We start from the raw sequence: 24696 nt of genomic DNA on the forward strand, positions 1-24696 counted from the left end.
ATGTACATTTATCACAGGCTTCACTTCTGTCGGGTATACACTCAAAAGTTGATGGCTTGATAATATGATAATTACTTATCTGAGGCTTATTATGTGTAAATGCCTGGAATTGTCATATTTTCTTGCTGCGTTAAACATTTTTGTAAATATGTAATCACTGATTTATCTTTAGTATTTTTTTTCTGCAATACAACAAACCCATATTTTAAGCAAATCATGGAAATAAGAAAATCAGAATGGATTATTTCAGGCATGAGAAATATTTTACCAACATTTACATTTGCTATAGAGACAGTTTCTATTGGTAAGTATGATTTTGTCAGTCTCATATGAACCACTTGTAATCTTTTCTGACTTAAAGTCAATTTTGTCCGATATTAGTATAGCCACCTCTGCTGTCTTTTGGTTACTGCTATAGCTTCAATGTGTCCCCAAAAGTTCATGTGTCAGAAACTTAATCCCCAATGCAAAAGTGTTGAGAAGTGGGACCTTTAAGAGGTGATTAGGTCATAAAGATTCTGCCCTTGTAAATGAATTAATGCCATTACTGTAGGAGTAGGTTTGTTATCTTGAGAGGGGGTAACTGATGTAAAGGATGAGTTTGGATCCTCTCATTCTTTCTTTGCCCCTCTACCATGAGATAACACAGCACAAAGATTCTTACCAGGTGAGGGCTCTTTGACTTTGAACTTCACCCCTTCCAAAACTGTAGGAAATATAGTTCTTTTCTTTATTAATTACCCACTCTGTGGTATTCTGTATAGAACCAAAAAATTGACTAAGGCAGTTAATATTCACACAGAATATCTTTTTCCATACTTCCATTTTCAACCTTATGTCTTTGCATCTAAAATGAGCCTTTTGTATTTAGTATATCTTTGAATCTTTATTGATTTTTAGCCATTCTGCTAATCTCTGTCTTTTTACTGACAAGTTTAACCCATTTATATTTAAAGTAATTACTTATAAGAGGAGATGTCTGTCATTTTGCTACTTGTATATCTGTATGCCTTCAAGATTTTTGTCTCTCAATTTTTGCATTATTGTGTCCTTTTGTGTTTAATTACATTTTGGCAGTGAAATGTTTTAATTCTTATTTCCTTCCATGTATGTTCTATAGCTATTTTTTTGTGGTTGCCATTGGGATTACATTTAACTTTCTAAATATATTTGAATTTAAATTATTGACAGCTTAAATTTAATAACATACAAAATTTCTGCTTCTAAACAGGGTCATATTAACCACCTTCCAGTTAATGATGTCATGAATTATATATTTATGCATTGTGCATCCCCAAACATGAAGTGATATTTTTATGCATTATTCTCTTAAATCATGTAGAAAAGTGTAGTTATAAATAAAAGTTACATGTAATACACTTTATAGTTATGTATAGATTCACCTTTACTACAGATCTGTATTTCTTCATATGGTTTCAGGTTACTGTTTATTGTTTTTTCTTTTATTTCAACTTGAAGGACTCCCTTAACTGTTCTTGCAGGCAGATCTAGTGGTAATAAATCTCCTCAGCTTTTATTTATCTGGGAATGTCTGAATTTCTCCCTCATTTTTGAAGAAAATTTTTTCAGGCACAGGATTCTTGGTTGACAGCAGTTCATTTTTTGTTGCTTTTGTTTTGTTTTATTTTTCCTGAATATATTGATCCAATGTTTCCTGAATCCAAGGTTTTTGATGAGAAATCTGCTGATAATCTTCCTGAGGATTCCTTGTGTGTGTGTGATGACTTGTTTCTGTTTTATTGATTTCAAGATACTCTCTTTGCCTTCGGTTTTTGACAGTTGGATTATAACATGTCTTAATGTGGGTCTCTTTGAGCTTATCTTGCTTGGAATCATTAAGCTTCTTGGATGTTTTTATTTTTGTCTTTTATCAGATTTGGAGAGTCTGGGTCCATTATTATTCAAATAATTTCTCTGATCCTTTTCTCTTCCTCTCCTCCTTTGGGTCTTCCAGCATGCACTTATTGATTCATTTTATGGTCTAAAATGGTTCCACAGGAACCTTAGGCTTCATCCATTTTCTTTATAACTTTTTAAATTTTTCCCAGGCTACATCTTTTTAGTTTTTCTATCTTCAAATTCACTTACCGTCTCTTCTGCCTGCTGAAATCTGTCTTTGAATCCCTCAAGTGATTTTTAAATTTCATTTATTGTATACTTTTTATCTCTTGAATGTGTTTTTGGTAATTTTAAATATATTCTATCTCTTTATTATATTTTCATTTGGTTCATACTTTTATTCTGACTTTATCCACATCTTCTTTTAGCTCTTTGAACATCTTTAAAATAGATATTTTAAAGTCTTTGTCCAGGTAGTTCACTATCTGGTTTTTCTCAGGAATAGGGCCTATTGATTTATTTATTTCATACTGAATGGGCCCTATTGGCCTGTTTCTTAGTATGCTTTGTAGTTTCTTTTTTTCTTAAAAACTGGACATTTGAATCTTAAAAGGTGGTAACTCTGGAGATCAAATTCTCTCCCTTTCCCAAGGTTTAATGTTTTACCATTTGGTTATTAAAATTACATTTTTAATGTCTTTCTGTGCCAGGAACCAGTCAACAGTGAAAACTCACAGTCTTCTGAGATCTCTTCTAAGCTTGTGTTTCTCTGGGTATATACATAATAGTCTTTTAAATACCTCTTTAGGTACCATTTCTTTTGAATGTTCTAGTTTTTAAATTGCTACACTACCAAAAAGGAAAAAGAAAAACAAGGTTGTGGAGAAGGACTTGACCTATCAAATTGCCTGAAAGTCACTGAAGCCACAGAGAGAGGAGCTTGCTGCAATGGTGGTCTGCCTCTGTGTCTGTACCTTCAAGATCAAAAGGAGCAATCAGTGATGAGAGCACAGATTCCTGATATGTGTACAACAGGGTCCTAATTGCCCACCCCAGCTGTCACAATATGCATGCAAACTGCTCCAGAAGTGAGAACATATCTGCCTGCCTGCCATGAGGCTGCTGCATAGGGGATGAGTAGTTATTAGCAAGCCATGAGCTGAAGGAATGAAGTTCCAAAATAGTTACATCAGAGTTTCTGCTAGTGCAATTATTTTCTAGGGGGAAAGTGAGAATTCCTGGTAACTACCACTTTATCATCTTCCCTTTAGCTCACTATAAATAGTGCATTTTAGTAAATAAAGATTAGCATTTAGAAACAATAATATCAGACAAGATCTCTCAGAACAAATGACATTAAATCCAGGACTAAAATCTGGTGTTTTGGAATTGAACAGACAGAGAATGTGGAAAACACTCAACTGGGAAGAAATCCGCAGGCAAAATGATGGACATGAAAGAAAGCATGGCAGGAATTGAAACCTGAAAAAGTACAGAACATCTGGGCTTAGATTATGAGTAGAGGGAGGTGTTGTAAGTGATCTTCAAATAGTTGAAACTTATTATGAAGATCTTACGGAATAGTTATGTGTGACAAAATAAAATCTTTGTTTTCAAATCGACAGGTGGAGAGAAAAACTCTATGTCCAATTAAGATCACAGGAGAGAAATGGCAGGAGGTAGCTGTGAATATGCAGAAAAGTAGATTATTCAAGATATATTTGTTCTTGATGAGTGTTTAAAAGAAATGCAGACAAGTTAGGAGACAAGCTTAACTTACAGGTTTCTGGCTTGTGTAAATAGATACGGCTATAAATAAAGAACACTTTAGAGGAAAATGACAGTCCAGATTTTAACATGTTGAATTTGAAATGTTTCTAAAACATCCAAAAGGAAAGGAAAAGTAGTCAGCCAAACATGTGGGACCAGTATGGAGATAAAGGTGTGCTAATTCACAGCTCATAGCTGAGAATTAAAGCCATTATAGCATATTGATTTGCCAGATTTAATGTGTAATGTGAGGGAAGACAAGAGCTTAGAATAAATAACAAGGAACATTACTATTTTTGTAGAGTTGATAAAAGAAAAACATGTAAAGAAGACTGAAGACCAGACAGAGTGGTGCTTGGAAAGTGAGGAAAATTTGAAAATAGAAATAATGGGCTCAAATAACATGCAAAATGTTGCCAAGAAGTTAAAGGACAGAGTCTGTTAATGCCAGAAGCTAAGACCTTATAGGAATAGATAAATAAATCAGTGGGTAGTGATCTGGAAGTAGGAGAGTAACTGTCAAAGAGAGAATGGCTAAAAAAGAGAGTTGGATGGGAAGAAGAGAAATTGAGAGAAATATTTTATTGATTTGTAAATATAAGACAGAAATTCAGATTTCTGATTAGTGGGGATAAGAGTGAATATAGGGTTGAGAACTCAAGAGTGAATTTTAGCAAGCAGAGATATAACAGGCACTGGCAACTTTTGGCAATTCTTGCTACATTATTTTTGGCATAACACAATGTGATGCATATGCAATTACTGCATTGTCTTTCCTATTTCTAGCAAAAGAGAGCCTTGTACATTTTCGTGTCATGTTTATCAAGTGTCATTATGAACTAGCAGAGTGGTTGTTGTTATTTTTGTTGTTCTTATTTTTATTTTGGAAAGGGCCTCTTAAGCTTGAGCAGTTTCATGATGCAAGTGTAAAAAATAACTTTTTGGTCTTGTGAATGTTCTGAAAAGATCATATTCACTACCATAAGCTGGAGAAAATTTGTTTTGGCCAAACTTACTTAACATTTTGAGTAAAGTTTGCTAATTATTGAAGATGTTATAATACACTTTCAAATATTCTTCATTTCTCTGGGACATTTCAAAGACAAGGGACTTTAGTTTGGAATTATAATTGTCATTGGACCTTTTAATGGTTCTTCTATTGTCAAGGATTTACAATAGAGTATTACCATTTATAATGTTCTGATGAAAAAGTAAGATAAATTTAATTAAGAGAAAAGACTAAACAAACTTATAAGTAACTTTAGGTAACAAATGTCACAGATACTTGAGTGAGGTGGGAAAAGAAAGAACTCTGTAATATAAATTTAAATAACACCTCTAAGGGTACTTCATCAGCGCCTCTCTTATTCACTTAAATCGAGATTTGTACAATTGTTTATTCACTTTCAAAATAAAAAGCCTGCCACTTTCTATTGTCATAGAAGAATTCAATTTACACTGCAGATCTTCTTAACAAAATAAAACAACTTTAACAAAAGAGAGCCCCTCTAGAGTGGCTAACCACTCTAACAAGTTTTTGGAAGTTGTTCTTTGTGGTTATGCTTTCTGGGATATGAATTCCCTGCAAAATATTAAATTCTTACTTCCAAACTTGTCTATTTTTATAAACAATAACCACCATCTAACTCTGATATTTTTCCATGTGATGTTGAAATTCCCCCCAAAACAGAGGGCATTGGTTATTTGCCACTCAAGAACATCTTTAGAGAAGAACTGAGCCACATTCTCAAAGACATTCTGATTGTTATCATGTGTTAAGAAGTTAGAAAGTTGTCTCCATTTCAATGTTTTTGTAGTGTACATAAGAAGTTTTGAAAGCTTTTTTGTAAAAAAGTACATGTGTATTCATAACTATATAGTGAGTATACAAGCTTGAAGTCTTTGTTCAAAACTTTAGACAACATAAAAAAGTCACACCAAGTGGTGCTTATTCCACTATTATCTCCAATCACTGATGTATTACTTTCATGAAACTTTTCAATACACAATATGAACTAATTAGTCCAATCAAATTGCATTTTTAATTGCTTTTGATTCAGAATGGCCCAAGTCTAATAATAAAAAAGGAAAAGCAAATAATGAAAAAATTGGCTCATAAGTGAATCTGGATGAAGATAAAATCAACCATTTTTCTTTCAGGGAAACTTTTAGATATTTCACAAGAGATATTTCATAAGATGTGACTAATATCTCTGCAAAATATTTTGAAATTACTCACTTAAAATTCAAGCTTCGAGTTAAATCTAATGACCAGGATAATGGTGTCATTAAGATCTATAAGACGTATTGCATTATCCAGCAAACTGCTCATTATACTCTTCCAACAAACATACTTTTATAACGATTGTGATGAACTTTTTTTGGTAAGAACTAATCACATTTTTAACGTATTTACTTTCTAAATTGATAAGTAAAATTTGTATATATTTATGGCACAGAACATGACATTTTAATATTTGTCCACAGTGTGAAATGGCTAAATAAAATTCACTGCTTCACACACATATATTTTTATGATAAGAATGCCTAAAAGCTACTCTCTTAGTAATTTTCAAGTATACAACATATTGTTATTAACTATGGGTTACACGATATATTTTAGATTTCTTGAATTTATTTATCCTACTTAACTGAAATTTTGTCTCCTTTGACCAACATGTCTCCAGTCTCCCCACCCTCCAGCTTCTGGTGACTACCATTTCACTGTCTACTTTTATGAACTGTAAGCTTTTTTTAAATGAGAATTTCCATGTAAGTGTAGTCTTTCAGCATTTACGTGTTTAGTTTATTTCAATTAATAAAATGTCTTCCATGTTGTCAAAAATAACAGAATTTTCTACTTTTTTTAAGGCCAAATAGTACTATGTTGTGTATATATACCACATTTTCTTTATCTACTTATACATTAATGAACACTTAGATGTATTCTATATCTTGACTACTGTGAAGAATGTTGCAACAAACGTGAGTGCAGTTATTTCTTCAACATACTGATGTATGGTTTGAAAATATATTCCATTCACTGGTAGTGTCTTAACTCTTTTGATTATTTCTTTTGCTGTGCAGAAGCTTTTTCATTTGATGTAATCTCATTTGTTTATTTTTGTTTTTGATACCTATGCCTTTGGGGTAATATGCGAGAAATCATCTCCCAGAACAATGTCATAGAGTGTTTCCCCTATATTTTCTTCTAGTAGTTTTACATTTTCACATCTTACATTGAAATCTTCCACCTTTTTTTTTTTTTTTTTCAGAATCTCCTTCCTGTTACCCAGGCTGAAGTACAATGGTGCATCTCAGCTCATTGCAACCTCTGCCTCCTGGGTTCAAGTGATTCTCTTGCCTCAGACTCCTGAGTAGCTGGGATTACAGGCACCTGTCACCATGCAGGGCTAATTTTTTTGTATTTTTAATAGAGACAGCATTTCACCATGTTGGCCAGGCTGGTCTTGAACTCCTGACCTCAGGTGATCCACCCTCCTTGGCCTCCCAAAGTGCTGGGATTACAGGCGTGAGCCACCACACCTGGCCTGATTTTTGTATACTATAGGAGATGATGGTCTATTCCAATCTTCTGTGTATGAATATCCAGTTTTCCCCACACTACTGATTGAAGAGACTGTCATTTTTCCATTGTGTGTTTCTGGTACCTTCATCAAAAATCAGTTGACTGGAGGCAGAGCAAGATGACTGACTAACAGCCTCCACTGATCACCTTTTTCATGGGAACGCCAAATTAAACAACTATCCACACACAAAAGAAGCGCTTTTACAACAGCCTACAATTAGGTCAGAGATCATAGTGCCTAGTTTTAACTTCATATCACCGAAAGGGGCATTGAACAGGCTAGAAAAGACAGTTTTGAATTGCCAAGGTCAATCTCCACCATCCTCCAGCAGTGGCCACATGGTGATGAGAGAGAATCTGTGCACTGGAGGAGGGAGAGTGCAGTGATTCTGGGACTTTGCACTGGGACTCAATGCTGCCCTGTCACAGTGGAAATCAACAGCAGGAAGAACTTAGCACCTACAGAGGAAGTGTATAGACCAGCCCTAGCCAAGGGGAATCACCTATCCCAGTGGTCAGAGCTTGAGTTCCAGCAAGCCTCACTCCATTGGCTAAAGAGTTTTAGGATTCTCTGATGGCCAGTGATGACGAATATTTTTTTCATGTCCCTGTTGGCTGCATACATATCCTCTTTTGAGAAGTGGCTGTTCATATCCTTTGCGAGCTTTTTGGTGGGGTTGTTTGATTTTTTTCTTGTAAATTTGTTTACGCTCTTTGTAGATTCTGGATATTAGCCTTTGTTAATGGGTAGATTGCAAAATTTTTCTCCCATTTTGTAGATTGCCTGTTCACTCTGATGGTAGTTTCTTTTGCTTTGCAGAAGCTCTTTAGTTTGATTAGATCCCATTTGTCTATTTTGGCTTTTGTTGCCGTTGCTTTTGGTGTTTCAGATATGAAGTCCTCACCCATGCCTATGTCAGGATGGGGAATATCACACAACGGGGCCTGTCGTGGGGTAGGGGGATAGGGGAGGGATAGCATTAGGAAATATACCTAACGTAAATGATGAGTTAATGGGTGCAGCACACCAACATGGCACATGTATACATATGTAACAAACCTGCACGTTGTGCACATGTGCCCTAGAACTTAAAGTATGATAATAAGAAAGAGAGACAGAGAGAGAAAAAAAAGAGGTTTAGGATTCTAAATAAACTTGAAAGGCAGTCTCAGCCACGAGGACTGCAGTTCCTGGATAAGTCCTGGTGCTGTTCTGGGAGTGGAGCCAGTAGACCTGGGGGGCACATGTACTCAGGGAGTACAACTTGCAGCTACAAAACAGACTCCTTCCTTCTGATTGAGGAGAGGAGAGGCAAGAGTAAAGAAGCCTTTGTTTTGCAACTTGGATACCAGTTCAGCCACAGGAGAAAGGGGTACCAGACTGAGCCCTGGGGCCCCATTCCAGGTCACAGCTCCCCAGTGACTTTTCTGTACATACCGTGGTCCTGAAGGGAAACCTGTGTCTTGAAGGGAAGGACCAAGTCCTGGAAAAATTCATCGCTTGCTCACTAAAAAGCCCTTGGGCCCTGAATAATCAGCAGTGGTAGCCAGGCAATACTCACCATGAGCCTTGGGTCAAACTCAGAGATGTACTGGCTTCAGGCATGACCCAGAACATTTCCAGCTCCAATGGCTACAGGGAGAAACTGTTTCCTCTTGAGTAAAGATGAAGGAAGAGTAAAGGGGACTTTGTCTTGTAGTTTAGATACCAGCTCAACTACAGAAGGGAGATCAGTAAGAAAGGAGAGGGAAGATTAAAGGGGATTTTGTCTTGTAGTTTAGATACGCGCTCAACCACAGAAGGGTGGATCAGTAAGCAAGCTCTTGGGATCCCTGATTCCAGAATTTGGCTCTTGGATGGCATTTCTAGATCTGCCCTGGGCCATAGGGGAGCCCACTGACCTAAAGGGAGAGTCCCAAGCCTGGAAGCATTCACCAAAAGCTAACTGAAGTGCCCTTGGGCCTTTAGTGAACATCAGGGGTAGCCAAGCAGTACTTGCCATGGGCCTATTGTGGTGGAGGCCACGGGGAGAGGCTCCTCTGCTTGTGAAAAGGGGAGGAAAGAGTGCAAGAGACTTTGTCTTTAGACTTGGGTGCCAGGTGAGTTGCAGTAGAAATAGAACACCAAGTAGATTCCTGAGCTTTCAGACTCCAGGCACTGGCTCCAGGATGGCATCTCTGGACGCACTCAGAGCTGGCGGTAAATTGCTGCTCTGAAAGGAAGGACACTAGCTAAGCTGGCTTCACCTTCTTCTGATTGTAGAGCCCTAGAGCCTTGAGAAAAAATAGACAGTGGCCAGCCAGTGATTACTGTGGGCCTTGGGAAAGACCCAATGTTGTGCTGGCTGCAGGACTGTCTCAGAAGTCCCAGTGCTCGTGGCCTCAAGGGCGCTTGTTCACCCCTCCTCCAGGACCAAACAGCTCAGAGCAGAGAGACACACTCCATTTATTTCAGAGAAAGTAAGGAAAGCAAATGAGAGTTATCCGCCTGGTAAACCAGATAGTTCTTGCAGATCTTATCCAAGACCACTAAGGCAGTACCACTACAAGTCTGAAAGAGCCACAGTGTTACTGGGCCTAAGAATCTCCCTATTATACATACAGCTGCAGTGACCAAAAACTTAGATCACAGCACCCACATCTTTTTAAATACCTGGAAATCCTTCCCCAGAAGGACAACAAGCCCAAACTGTAAAGACTACAGTAAATACCTAACTCTTCAATGCTCAGATGCCAGTGAACATCTACACGCATCAAGGCATCCAGGAAAACATGAACTCACCAAATGAAATAAATAAGGTACTAGTGATCAATCCTAGAGAGACAGAGATAAGTGACCTTTCAGACAGAGAATGTGAAATAGTTGTTTTGAGAAACCTCAATGAAATTCAAGATAACAAAGAGAAGGAATTCAGGATCCTATCACATACATTTAAGAAAGAGACTGAAATAAATACAAAGAATCAAGCAGAAATTCTAGAGTTGAAAAGTGCAATTGACATACTAAAGAATGCATCAGAATCTCTTATCAGAAAAATTGATAGAGCAGAAGAAAGAATCATTTAGCATGAAGACAGGCCATTTGAAAATACATAGTCACTAAAGACAAATGAATGTAGACTATGAAAGAATAAAGCATGCCTACAAGATCTAGAAAACAGCCTCAAAAGGGCAAATCTAACAGTTATTGGACTTAAAGAGGAGGTAGAGGGAGAGAAAAAGAAAGTTTAATTAAAGGGATAATAACAGAGAACCTCAAAACCAAGAAAAAGATATCAATATCCAAGAACAAGAAGGCTACAGAAAACTAAGAAGATTAACCCAAATAAGACTATCTCAAGATGTAGTCAAACACCTGAAGGTCAAGGATAAAGAAATAATTGTATAAGTAGCAAGAAAAAATGAACAAATAACATACGATGGAACTCCAAATACATCTGGCAGCAGACTTTTCAGTGTAAACACTCTAGGCTGGCAGAGAGTGGCATGGCATATTTAAAGGCTGAAGAAAAAACAAATTTATTCTAGAATAATATATCTGGCCAAAAATTGTCTTTCAAACTTGATAGAGAAATAAAGGCTTTCTCAGACAAACGAAAACTGAGGAATTTTATCAGCACTAGACCTATCCTATAAGAAATGGTAAAGGTACTTCTTCATTTTGAAATAAAAAGATGTTAATGAGCAATAAGAAATCATCTGAAGGTACAAACTCACTGGTGATAGTGAGTAGATGGAAAAAAAGAGTATTTAACACTATGATTACCATGTAATCTACTTATATTTTGAATATGAAGACTAAAAGATGAGCATATTGAAAATAATAACTACAACAACTTTTAAAGTCAGAGACAGTACATAAGTTACAAATAGAGACAACAAAAAATTAAAAAGCAGGGAGATAAATTCTAGGGTTTTGGTAAGTATACTCCTTGCATGTTTGTTGGTTTGCTTTTGTATGCAGTGTTAAATTGTTGTCAATTTGAAATAATGGGTTGTAAGGTATTATTTGTAAGCCTTATGGTTTTCTTAAGTAAAAAAACATACAAGAGATTACATAAAAAATAAAAAAGCAAGAAATTAAAACAAAGCACTAGAGAAAAATACTTTCACTAAAAAAAGACAGGAAGGAAGGAGAGAAGTAAGAGAAGACCACAGAACAACTAGAAATCAAATAGCAAAATAGAAAGAGCAAGTCTCCTTATTAATACTGGCATTGAATGTAAAGAGACTATACTCTTCAATCAAAAGATACGGAATGGCTGATAGGAGAAAAAAATAATAATTACATGACTCAAGGATCTATTGCCTACAAGAAACAAATACCACCTATAAAGATCTGCATAGGCTGAAAATAATGGAATGGAAAAAGGTATTTCATGCAAAGAAAACCAAAAGGAGGAGGAGTAGTTATATTTATATAAGACAAAATAGATTTCAAAATTAGAACTATAAAAAGGGACAGAGAAGACCATTATATAATGATAAACTGGTCAATTCAGCAAGAGTTTATGACAATTGTAAATATATACTCTCCCCAACAGTGGAACACACAGATATACTAAACAAATATTACTAGAACTAAAGAGAGAGGTAGACTCCAATACAATAATAATTGGAGACATCAACACCCCACTTTCAGCATCGGATAGATTGTCTAGATAGAAAATCCACAACGAAACAGCAGATTTCTTCTACACTATTGACCAAATGGACTTAATAGATATTTACAGAATATTTCATTCAACTGCTGCAGAAAACACATTTTACTCCTTAGCACTTGGATAATTCTCAAAGGTTGACCCATATGTTAGGCCACAAAACAAGTCTTAAAATATTTAAAAAATTGAAGTGATACCAAACACCTTCTTTGACCACAATAAACTAAACAGATTAACATCAAGATAAATTTTGAAAATGATACAAACACATAGATATTAAATAATATGCTACAAGTGATCAGTGGATTAATGAGGGAATTATGAAGGAAATTTAAAATGTCTTAAAACAAACGATAAAGAAACAAATCTACCAAAAACTATGTAATACAGTGAAAGCAGTACTAAGAGGACAGTTTATTGCTTTAACATGTATTTCAAAAAACTAGAAAAACTTCAAATAAACAACCTAATGATGCATCTTATAGAATTAGTAAATCAAGAGGGAACAAAATCCAAAATTAATAAAAGAAGTAATAAAGATTAAAGCAGAAATAAATAAAATTGAAATGAAGAAAACAATACAAAAGATCAATGAAATTAAAAGATAAAAAAATAGACAAAACTTTAGCCAGACTATCTAAGAAAAAAGAGAGAAGACTCAAATAAATAAAATCAGAGACGAAAAAGGAGACATTACAATTGACGTTGCAGAAATTAAAAGGATCATTAGTGGCTACTATGACCAACTATATTCTATTAATTGGAAAACCTAGGAGGAATGGATAAATTTCTAGATACGTGCAACCTACCAAAGTTGAACTGTGAAGAAATCCAAAACCTAAACAGTCCAATAATAAGTAATTAGATTGAATCTGTAATAAAATGTCTCCCAGCATAGAAAAACCTGGAACCTGGTGGCTTGACCGTTGAATTTTACTAAACATTTAAATAAAAACCAATACCATTTCTACCCAAACTATTCCAAAAACAGAGGAGAGGATACTTCCAAACCCGTTCTATGAGGCCAGTGTTATACTGATACCTAAACTGAACCATAAAAAGGCACATCACAAAAGTCCACAAAACCACAGGAAATTAAATATTATTGATGAACATTGATGCAAAAACCCTCAACAAAATACTAAAGTGGAAACCAAATTCAACAACACATAAAAAGGTAATTCATCATGAGCGAGTGAGATTTATCCTGGGGATTCAAGGATACTTCAACATATGCAAATCAATCAATGCTATACATCATATGAATAGAATGAAGGACAAAAATTATATGATCATTTTAATTGATTCTGGAAAAGCATTTGATAAAATTCAGAATTTCCTCATGATATAAACCTTAAAACAACTTAGTGTAGAAGGAACATACCCCAAAACAAGGAAATCCTGTATGACAAACCCATAGTTCATTTCATACTGAATGAAGACAAACTGAAAGACTTTCTTCAAAGATCTGGAGCATGGCAAGAATGTCCCCTTTCGCAACTGTTATTCAGCATATTACTGGAAGTCCTAGCTAAAACAGTCAGACAAGAGACAGAAATAAAGGACATCCAATTAGAAAAGAAGTCAAATTATCGTTTGCAGATGATCTTATCTCATCTTTGGAAAAAGCTAAAGACTCCGCCAAAAAACTATTAGAACTGATAAACAAATTCAGTGAAGTAACAGGATACAAAATCAACTTACGAAAATTAGTAGCAGTTCTATATGCCAACAGTAAAAAATCTGAAAAAGAAATTTTAAAAAATCAAATTTATAATAGCTACAAATAAAACTCAACACCGAGGAATTAAGCAAAGAAGTGAAAAGTCTCTACAATGAAAACCATGAATGTTGTTGCAAGTAATTAAAGAGGAAACAAAAAAATGAAAAGATATTCTATGTTCATGGGTTGGAAGAATTAATATTGGTAAAATGCTTATGCTGCCAAAGCAGTCTACAGATTTGATGCAACCTTTATCAAAACATCAGTAACATTCATCCCAGAAATAGAAAAAAATTCTAAACTTTATATGTCACCATGAAAGGACAGACAAACTATGCTGAGCAAAAGAACAAAACTGGAGGAATCACATTACCTGACTTCAAATTATACTACAGAGCTATAGTAACTGAAACGTCATATAGTAGTGGCATAAAAACATATATATCAACAAATGAAACAGAATAGAGAATCCAGAATCAAATTTATGCATCTACTATAAACTCATTTTTACAGTGGTGCCAAAAAACATACATTGGGGAAAGGATAGTCTCTTCAATAAATGGTGCTGGGGAAACTGGAAATTCATGTGCAGGAGAATGAAACTAGACCCCTACTAATTGCCATATACAAAAAATCAAATCAAAATGAATTAAATATTTAAATACAAAACCTCAAACTATGAAACTACTAAGAGGAAAGTATCGGGGAAACTGTCCAGGAAATGGAACTGGTCAAAGATTTCTGGAGTGATAAGCAACAAGCATACTGGACAAATGGGATCACATCAATTTAAAAAGCTTCTGGGCTGGGTCCAGTGGCTCATGCCGGTAATCCCAACACTTTGGGAGGCCGGGGCAGGTGGATCACCGGAGTCAGGAGTTCGAGACCAGCCTGGCTAACATGATGAAACCCTCTCTCTACTTAAAAAAGAAAAAAAGAATACAAAAATTAATCAGGCATTGTGGTGGTCACCTGTAATTCTAGCTACTCGGGAAGCTGAGACGGGAGAATCGCTTAAACCTGTGAGGTGAAGGTTGCAGTGAGCCGAGATCTCACCACTGCTCTCCGGCCTGGGCTACAAGAGTGAAATTCTGTTAAAAAAAAAAAAAAAAAAAGCTTCTGTATAGCAAAGGAAATGATCAGCTAAGTGAAGAGACAACCCATAGAATGACAGAAAAGTTTGCAAACTCCATTTGACAAGGATAAATAATCAGAACATGTAAGATGCTAAAACAAATCTATAGGAAAAAATCTAATAATTCAACTTACAAATGGGCAAAAGATCTGGATAGGCATTTTTTCAAAAGAAGACATATAAATCACAAACAGATATATGAAAAGGTGCTCAACATCATTGATCATCGGAAAATGCAAATTAAAACTACAATGAGATATCCATCTCACTGAAAAAAAAAAAAAAAAAAGAAGGACTTTATCCAAAAGATAGGCAGTAAAAAATGCTGGTGAGGTTGTGGAGAAAGGGGTACCCCTTCTACTGTCGTTGAGTATGTAAATTAGTACAACCACTCTGGAGAATAGTTCAGAGGTTCCTCAAAAAACTAAAAGCAGAGCTACCATATGATCCAACATTCCCACTGCTAGGTATATGCCCAAAGGAAAAGAAATAAGTATATCAAAGTGATATCTGCATTCTCATGTTTATTGCAGCAGTAGTTGTAATAGCCAAGACTTAGAAGCAAGTTAAATGTTCATCAGCAAATAAATGAATAAAAACGTGTGCTACATGTACATTATGGTGTACTATTCAGTCACAAAAAAGAATGAGATCCTGTCATTTGCAAAAACGGTAATTGAACAACATGGAATTGAAAGTCATTATATTAAGTTAAATGAGTCAAGTACAGAAACAAAAACTTCCCACATTTCTCACTTACATGTGGGAGCTAAAAATTAAAACAATCTGAATTCATGGAGATATAAAGTAGAATGACAGTTTCCAGAGGCTGGAAAGGATAGTCGTGGCTGGGAAAAATGAGGATGATTAGTGGGTAAAAATATATAGTTAGATACAGTAAGTCAGACCTAGCATTTAATAGCATAACAAGGTGACCACAATCAACAATAATTTATTGTACATTTTTTTAAAAAGAAAAAGTATAATTCGATTGCTTGTAACATAAGGATAAATGCTTGAGGTGACGACTACCACATTTACCTGAATGTGATTATTATGCATTATATGCCTGTGTCAAAATATCTCACGTACCCCATAGATATATACACTGACTATGTATCCACAAAAATTGAAAGTTAAAAAAAATCACTTGACTGTAAATGCATGGATTTACTTCTGGGTTCTTTATTCTGTTGCACTGGATCTACACGTCTATCTTTATGAGAGTATCCTACCCTTTCGATTACCATAGATTTGAAGTAGATTGTGTATCAGGCAGTGTGATGCCTGTATTTTGTTCTTTTTACTTGAGGTTGCTTCAGCTATTCTGGGTCCATATGAATTTGGCTAGATGGTGATTCCATAAACATTTTAAGATTTTAATTTGATTTCTGTGAAAATTTCATTGTTGTTTTAGCAATTGCATGAATCTGTAGCTTGCATTGGGTAACGTGAACATTTTGACAATATTAATTCATCCAATACATGAACAAGACGTATATTCCCATTTATTTGTGTATTCAATTTCTTTCATCAATGTTTTCTAATTTTTCATTTATGAGTAAATAATAATTTTACACCACCTTGTAGAATAATTTTATTGTCATAGATACTTTTCTAGAACAAATCAATAAGATCTAAAATTTAATCTAAAATATCTGTTTCAACAAACGTATCTCTGAATCCATTTTGTAAACAGATATAAATATATACAAATATGGGTGTACAGAATATTCATTACAACGTTTGCTACAAAAAATTAGTGGAAAAAATCTCAACATCCATCAAAACATTAAAACTGAATATATTATACTCTTAAAATAAATATTTTGATAATGGCAATAAGTTTTAAACTCTTTATATACAAATATTGAATATTTTGAATAAAATACTGTTAAGACAAAACAAGATACAAGATAAGCAAGATACATAAAAGGGAGAAAACAATTATGAGTCTGTGTATATGTATTTGTATGTGCACATGCACTACTTGTATGTGTATGAATTAATTCCTGTAAGGATTACTTAGCAGGCGAAGACCAGGAATTGGAGGGAGACTGTATACTCTCCCTATACTCATTCTCATCTGTAAAACCTGAATAACATAAGTGAATTAAATAAAAATATATAAAATTAAGATAGCAAAAGATACGGTTTGGCTTATATTTATCTTAATTTAATATGGTTCTTGGGAAATATATCAGTGAATAATTGTATAGAAATTTTCTATCCTGAGAATTTCTTACACAGCTAACATGAAGCATGAACAAACTTCAGGGTAATATATATATATATGTATAAACTAAGAATAAAACAAATGTTTTACTTGGGAAAAGAAAAAGACAAAAAATATCTCTATTTCCACATTATTAAATTTTTAATGTAGTAAATATTACCAATCAAAAATAATAATTATCCATTCTCTCACACGTTGTGAATAACATTCAATTATAAAACGTGCATAAAAATATATTTTGCTCCGTTTAAATGTATTTGTTAACATATTAAATAAAATGCAAAAACAAAATATATTTAAATATATATTTACTAATAACACATAGATACTTAAATGATTTTATGTCTATTGAAAATGAATTTGAATTTTTTTATTAAATTAAATTAATATTGTTTTCTTGATTCTAGAAACAATTTGTGTCTTTCATAAAGATTCAGTTTTACAAAATATATGAGAAATAATTAAAATATAAATTATTTTTGTAAGCTACTAATTGCCTAATTTTTTACTGAGTATTCTTATACATATCTTTCTTTGCACACACATACACACATATGTATATGTAAAGGTCCATGCAATTTTGTTTACAATGGGATTTTCATATGAACAGTTTACATTCTTTTCACCTGCTGTCAATATGATGTGAAAATTGTACCATGTTAATATGCTCAGATAAACACTATTATTTTTAACAATTGCCTTGTTTCCTATTATTTTAATTCTAGGGTTTACATATAAAACAATCTAAGCAGTCTGCAACTGTTGGACTTACAGATTTTCCACATCTTTTCACTATTATTAGAACAACAAAAATAAGTATTCTAACTGTGATTTCTTTTCTGAGAACTATTTTAGAATATACAACCATAAAACAAGGTATATAAAATTACAGTTCTGATTCATTACTAAGTATATGTTTTTATATAAAGTTTTATGTTTTATTTTATAATTTTATTTTACAGGTACTCATTATTCCAGGAGTAATTTGGTAAATTGTATGCTGGCTTTGAAATTATTGTATCTTTGACAATTATTTGTTGTCAATTTCTAATTTTATTATGAGATCATAACCATTTCATTGCCAAATAACAGACTGACTTTTGTAAATTTTCATAGATATAAGAATTGTGTATGTTCTTTAATTACAGTACACACAATCATATAAACTTCTCTTTAAATAAATTTGCTGATTAATTCCTGTATTTCTTTGCTCATGTACTACATTATCGCTTAATTCAATAATTACTAAAATAGTAAATACACACAGAAATATTTCGATGTTGTGTATTATGGGGGAAAATCTAAAACTGAATTGTGATACATACTATGCAAAATTATGAAGACAAATTTTAGAGGTGGTTGTACTATATGATCCTATTTTTATATTCACATCCAAAAGTGAATAACAGAGCAAACTTAGGTACAGGCTGACAACCTGGAATATATGGAAAACATCACCCTTCCCCTGCTACTCAGTACATAACAATTTAGCAGAGTATTGATGAGCACATGTATGTAAGGAAACTTCCCGAGGCTGAGAAAAGACTGTCTGAAAGCAGTAGAGAGAAGGGTACTTAGTGTTCACACAGGGATGGAAATAGTGTCTGTTTTTACCAATCCGATTGACAAACCTCGTAATTCAAGTGGTAGTAGACAGAGATTTCACGTGGGTCTCCCCTTAATTGTGGAGAATAATGAGCCCTTTGGTTCCACCAAACACAAGACCCTAAATGATCACATTTTCCAAGTTACTTAAAGCATCCAGAATAAAGATCATGAAAAAGAAAATTACCAACCAAAAAAGTGAAATTCACAGTATCTGGAATTCCATGAAAGATTAGCAGGCATGCAAAGGAGGAGGAAATATGACTTTAAAAAAAATAAAAATAAATTTATTGAATCTAGCCCAGAGCTGATATAGATATTACAATTAGTACACAAAAAATCCACACATCTTATTATCTTTTACACAGAAGAAATACAGTTGTTATAACTATATATAATTATATAATTTATTCTGTTCAAAAGATAAAGAGATACATGGAAGTTTTTTTATTTGTTTGTTTGTTTTTAAAGACCAAACCCAGACTACTATAGTATGAAAACTACTAAGTTTTCATACTATATTTTCAGTGACTAAGCTGAAAATATACTAGATGTGATTAGTAGCAGATTAGGCAGCAGACAAAAGGATTAATGAACTTGGTAAGTGAACCACTAATTTCACACCTCGGTTTACACCTCTCCTTTTAATATGTTCACTAAAAGACATATATATACAAATATGCTCCTAGAAGCTGTATTTATGTCTCAAAAATAGACTAAACCCAAATGTCCATAAATATTAAAGTGAATCATTAAATCATGGTACATTTATACAATGGAGTAATATGCATAAATGAAAGTTAACAAAAATATTCATTTATCCAAAGAATCCAGGTCCAAAACAATATATACTGTATGATTCTACTTACATGACGTTTAAAACAGGTGTGGTAGTAGAAATCAGGGTAACATGTACCTTTGGGTGGAGAGTTACTTAGAGAGGGCATACATGAGCATCTGGTGTGCTGGATAAACTATATTTCTTGATAAAATTGGTGGTTGCAAGAGTGTGATCACTGTGATAATTCATAGAGCTGTATGTTAATGCTGTTAGTACCTCTGTGCCTGTGTTATAATTCAATAAAATAAATAGACTGGAAAAATCAAAGGCAGACCAGGCATACACACACATACACACAAAAGATGAGCAAAACAAAAGACACATGATATCGAGACAATTGAGATTATAACATGGTTGGGCAACAATAAACAATTCTGATGAAGCTGGATTCCAGGATATTTTTGGAGGTGGAAGAGAGGTAGAAAAAACCTGTGTATTGGCTAAAAGTGAGAAGTAAAAGAATATGCTAGCAGCAGGAATTGCAGGGCCTTTTTAATTTCTCATTGATATTTTGTTTGGATTATCTAGAGGACATTCAATTGGCGGTTCTAGATTTTTTAATATCATTTACAATTTTTTTCATCCTGCAGAAATAGAGAACTTACTCCTAGGCTAAGCATATTGAAACAATCTATGACAATCAACTTAGTGACATTTCTCTAAAGCTTTTATTTCATCAGTCATATTTTTATTTTTGAATTATGTTTTCATATTATGCATCATTCCTGTCTTTCTATGCATTCATATTTTACAAACGAATTAAATACCATGCTTCATATCAACATTCCTATGGAAGTGTCAGTGTTACTTAAAGTCATTCAGTGTCATATTTAGTTTGCTTGATTAAGACAGATGATCGTTAAATTTTGACAGGCCAGAATTTTTGGAAAGAAATTGTCTGGCTTTAAGCAACTAATTAAATTAACAACTACATCATTCTACATACATTTTAGGAACGTATCTGCTGTCAGCAATTTTCTTTGCATTGCATTTGCCCAATTTATTATAGTTTCTGGTGTAATGTAAATTGACTGACAAGTCTATTCTCTTTCCAAGGTTCTGATACCAATGCTTGACCCTAAAGTTTCCAGCATTCCAGGTTCTTTGTTTATATCTTCAGAATCTTTCTGGTGAGTCTTCTGCTAGCCTTTCCTCCATGAAAGAAGATGTTTTGTGTCATTTTCCTTGAACAATTATGAGAAGTTATACTTTTCTTTTTTTGCCCCCAAACAGAAATTAATGTTAATGATGTTGATGACATTGAATTGATTAATCTAATTAATTCCTCCAAAGGCTGCTTGCCATTATTTTTCAATCCATTATTAGTGAGCAAATGTCACCACAAATTGTTATTAAAGAATTTATTTACAACATATTATTATACATTTATCACCACCACAACACTGGCAAACACAGTCACAAACATACACACACACTCACACACACACATAAACCTTATATATAATTTAAGCTAGCACCATTTTAAATCTACACAAGAATATTCTAAAACATTCTCCATTAGCATGAATTATACCTTTATATTTTGTTTAAAGGAATATTTTCGGAGAGCATAATTGTACCTTCTGTTTAGATAACTACACAAAATTTTTAATGCCCAAGGTATTATTTTGAAACTTTGTACTGGGGATAAATAATTAAAACATAAAAGAAAAGGAACTGAACTTTTACATATAACTAATAATCAACATTTATTGAATGCTCTTCGTGTCATATATAACTAATGATTAGTTTCTATTGAATGTCCTTTACATTATATATTTCACGTTACTTAGGGTGGTACTTCTAGGAATTTTGATACTGACAGCACCTTCAAACATGACAAAGATGTGACTGAGGTACTTGTATGTTTGTGGAATTAACATCTGAGCTGGTGTTGCTATCAAACCTGCATTGTTTACCACAGTGATATCTCTCTTCTAAAAAAGAAAAGAGAGAAACAGACGAACTCCCCAGAAACTTCTTTGTAGCTGTAGATTAATCATCTGCTTGATTAAAAAATGTGAGATGAGTTCCATTTCCCATCGCTTGTCCTGTTTCCCTCCATTAAAAATAGTAGGTATTTGAGCTAACTTCTCTGAGCACATCATTTTCACAGCTTCTCTGTAAAATGGTAGTGATTTCCCTGGTGACTTCGTAAATTGTGTTTTATTGTTTATTTCTATTTATGTCAAAGAAAGATAATGTGAAAGTATCAAAACTTGCTAAACGTAATATATAGATAAATGTTGGTAATTAGAGTCTGCATTTCAAAAATATCAAATAACTCATTTTGGAATATATTGTATTGCTTGTGGAAATTAGATAAGAACACTATTAGATGTAAGTCTTCTGTTTTGTAAACCTATATTTAGTGGGGTGGACAGGTACTCTACTTCAAAGGAAAAAATGTTAGAAACCCATTAGAGAGTCACAAAATACATAGAATTCTGATAATATTTATATACTCTTCACAGTGAGTATCTTTTAGCACCACAGTCTCCGATGTTTCGGATGTGGCAATCCTTGGCTGCTCTGTTTTTCGTCTGCCACACTTCCTCACTTCTCTCCTTCCCAGAGTGGTAGGTTGATGGAAGCCACACACTAAGAGGCCATTCTACCTAGTTTTCTCTAAAGTCACATTGAAACTATTGGTTGGTGACTTTGCCTTTTAGTTCTTTTTCTGAGTGCTTTTTTTTTTTTTTTTTTTTTTTTTTTTAAGTATCTCCTTAGGATAATGTGTATATATATTATTAAACAAAGAAATCTTTCTCTACCGAAAAGAAGAAAAGAAGTAAAGAAGGAGGTGAAGGAGAAAGTGGGCAGAACATTCTTGTTGGTCAGATGTCTGATTTATTTAGGCTTCCGGGTAACCTCTAAATCTCAACCAGCACTGCGCTAAGACAACTGCTCAGCAGGAAACACATTCTGTACTGTTTCTCCTATTTGTCAGACACTCATGGGCCATTATCTCTGAATTATTGGTGTGGAACACCACAAATCAACATTTAAGATTGAGTCATTTGTCTTTAGAGGATTATAAGCAGAGCAAATAGTCAAATTCACTGCTTTAACTGGTTGAGGATTATACTTCCAGTCTCTAAAACAAAAATTGTTATGCATTCATATTTGTTTCTAAATTTTCCACTTGGCCATACAAACTTTCTTTCATGGAGGCATACACAAGAGAGGATTACGAGGAAGATGCGTCCAAAATGAGGACTAAATCCTGCAGCGGCGTAATTCTCATATAACGTTTTAAAATGCATATTGTATTTGCTATTGTTTTCCCCGAAAAACCATCATGTTAGTATCTGCATGCTATAAAGTTCACTTTTCTGTCTTAGAAAATAATAGTTTTTTCTAGGAAACTTTCTTACCCTAAATCTTTTTATAAAATTCTGCATCAAAGAATTGCAGGGGTGAGGTGGGAAAAGATGAGTTAGAGAAGTTTAGATTTAAACCCTCAAAAGTGCAGCTTCAAGTACCAGTTTAGACAAAGAAGTTTGTTTACTCCTCCAATTATTAGTTGTAGAAACTTGGGCAACTTATCTTCTCTGTCTTTACACTCTCATCTACAACATGATCACTCTACAAACGCTCAGAGGAAATTATGAAAATTGTATTATTTATTATTTAAAAAGGTACTTAAAAGAGCATAGCTAAAACATATATGTGTTTGTGTGTGCGTGTGTGTGTGTGTAAGTCAATCTTTTATTATACAAGTCAGTGTAATTCTAAATCACCTGGCTTAGGGTGATTGTCTCAAACAGAAAAATATGGTGCTCAAAAAGCATCATATACATTTGTGTTTATTAATCTTAGAGTTTATCTTAGAGTGTCTTATAACGTAGGCTAATATTTACATTTATCTTAGAACATTTGTTGAAGTTTATTACAAAGGCATAGTAAACATTTCAACAGGAAAATACTGTTGAAAGTAATAACACATAATGAAGGAGTGCTATATCTTTTTTGGAGGAAAGAGTTCTATAGTGAATTGGGATAACCCATTTTTAAATGCTAATTAGCTGTGAAAAAAATCAGTAAATTACTTTTTCGCATTTGACTTCTATTACTTCTACTGCTTATTTATGTATAATAAGGACTTGATTAGATTATCTTTAAAGTTACCTTTCCTTCAAAAGTTTTCTGAGTCTCTAATGTAAGTGTATGCTGATTGATATTTCAAAAATACTGTGGCATCACTCTACAGAATATTTTGATAACTGTATATATTTTAACCAGATGGTTATATGTTATGTTTGGTCCTATTGTAGAATATAGTCTATATAACTCTTAACCAATTATTTTATTGTGTTAAAAAATTATCTCTCATTTAAAAATATAAAGGAAATTTGGATAAAAAAGAAGGGATGCCGAGAGGAGAGAATCCTATACCATGTGTCACATTCTGAATTAAAACTGTATAATAAATGCATTTTCTCACCCTCTGTAACAAGTAAATGAGGTAAATAGTATGCATGAAGCCTCGTTGTCTGGGCCTGTTGACATTCCATACATATTCAATGAATTAAGTGGAAAAGAAGTAAAAACAACGCACCATTATATACGACTTCAATACAAAAACTGTGTTCATTGATTTCCAAATGCAGGACTCATGTTATTCAATACAAGCTTATTGAAACTCTGCTATATGCTAGAGAGTACTTTCCTGAGTAAATTCTATCACCACCAACAAATAAATACATGAACGTGCCTATTTTTGAAAATGCTCTGAGAATTATGAAATTCATAGAAAATATGGCACTATTATTGTAATGGTGAATATTTTCCTTATTGACATTTTCATTCCATTGCTGTTAATTATGATGTCTGTCATTTTGAAATTATGTGATTTTTAGAAACCCAGTAATTAACTACAGACTTTATTTCAAATAATATATATATTTTTTCATAGTTCTGCCCTGTTTTCTTAAATATAGGGTAGATTCTTAGGGAAGAAAATGTGACTGCTCATGACACTATATGCTCCAATATATTTAGCATGGAATGCACCTTGTACATTTAATACATGATTTTGTATTTTAATGTTTATTTGTTTTTTGGAGAGGTGGGGTAAAGATGAGAAATCTCACTATATTGCCCAGGCTTATCTTGAACTCCTGGCCTCAAGCAATCCTCCTTCCTTGGCCTCCCATTTAATAAATGCTTATTACATTTCTCTTTTATTTGCATCCTAAAGTTCTCATATATTATTTTATCTGAACTGTATTTTTACTACCTTCAACACACATGTGCGCAGGCATGCGCACCAA

The 24696-nt window shown here is 33.7% G+C and overlaps 1 long non-coding RNA gene across 1 annotated transcript; it reads left to right on the forward strand.

Annotated features, from left to right (window-relative positions):
- Positions 1-208: 208 nt before the first annotated feature.
- Positions 209-21676, forward strand: LOC111546237. The gene is made up of 2 exons (XR_002732708.1): positions 209-304; positions 21214-21676. It is a non-coding gene; the product is annotated as an uncharacterized LOC111546237 (long non-coding RNA).
- The last annotated feature ends 3020 nt before the right edge of the window (positions 21677-24696 follow it).

This window comes from Piliocolobus tephrosceles, chromosome 11 (genome assembly GCF_002776525.5).
Source record: "Piliocolobus tephrosceles isolate RC106 chromosome 11, ASM277652v3, whole genome shotgun sequence".
NCBI classification, from domain to species: Eukaryota; Metazoa; Chordata; class Mammalia; order Primates; family Cercopithecidae; genus Piliocolobus; species Piliocolobus tephrosceles.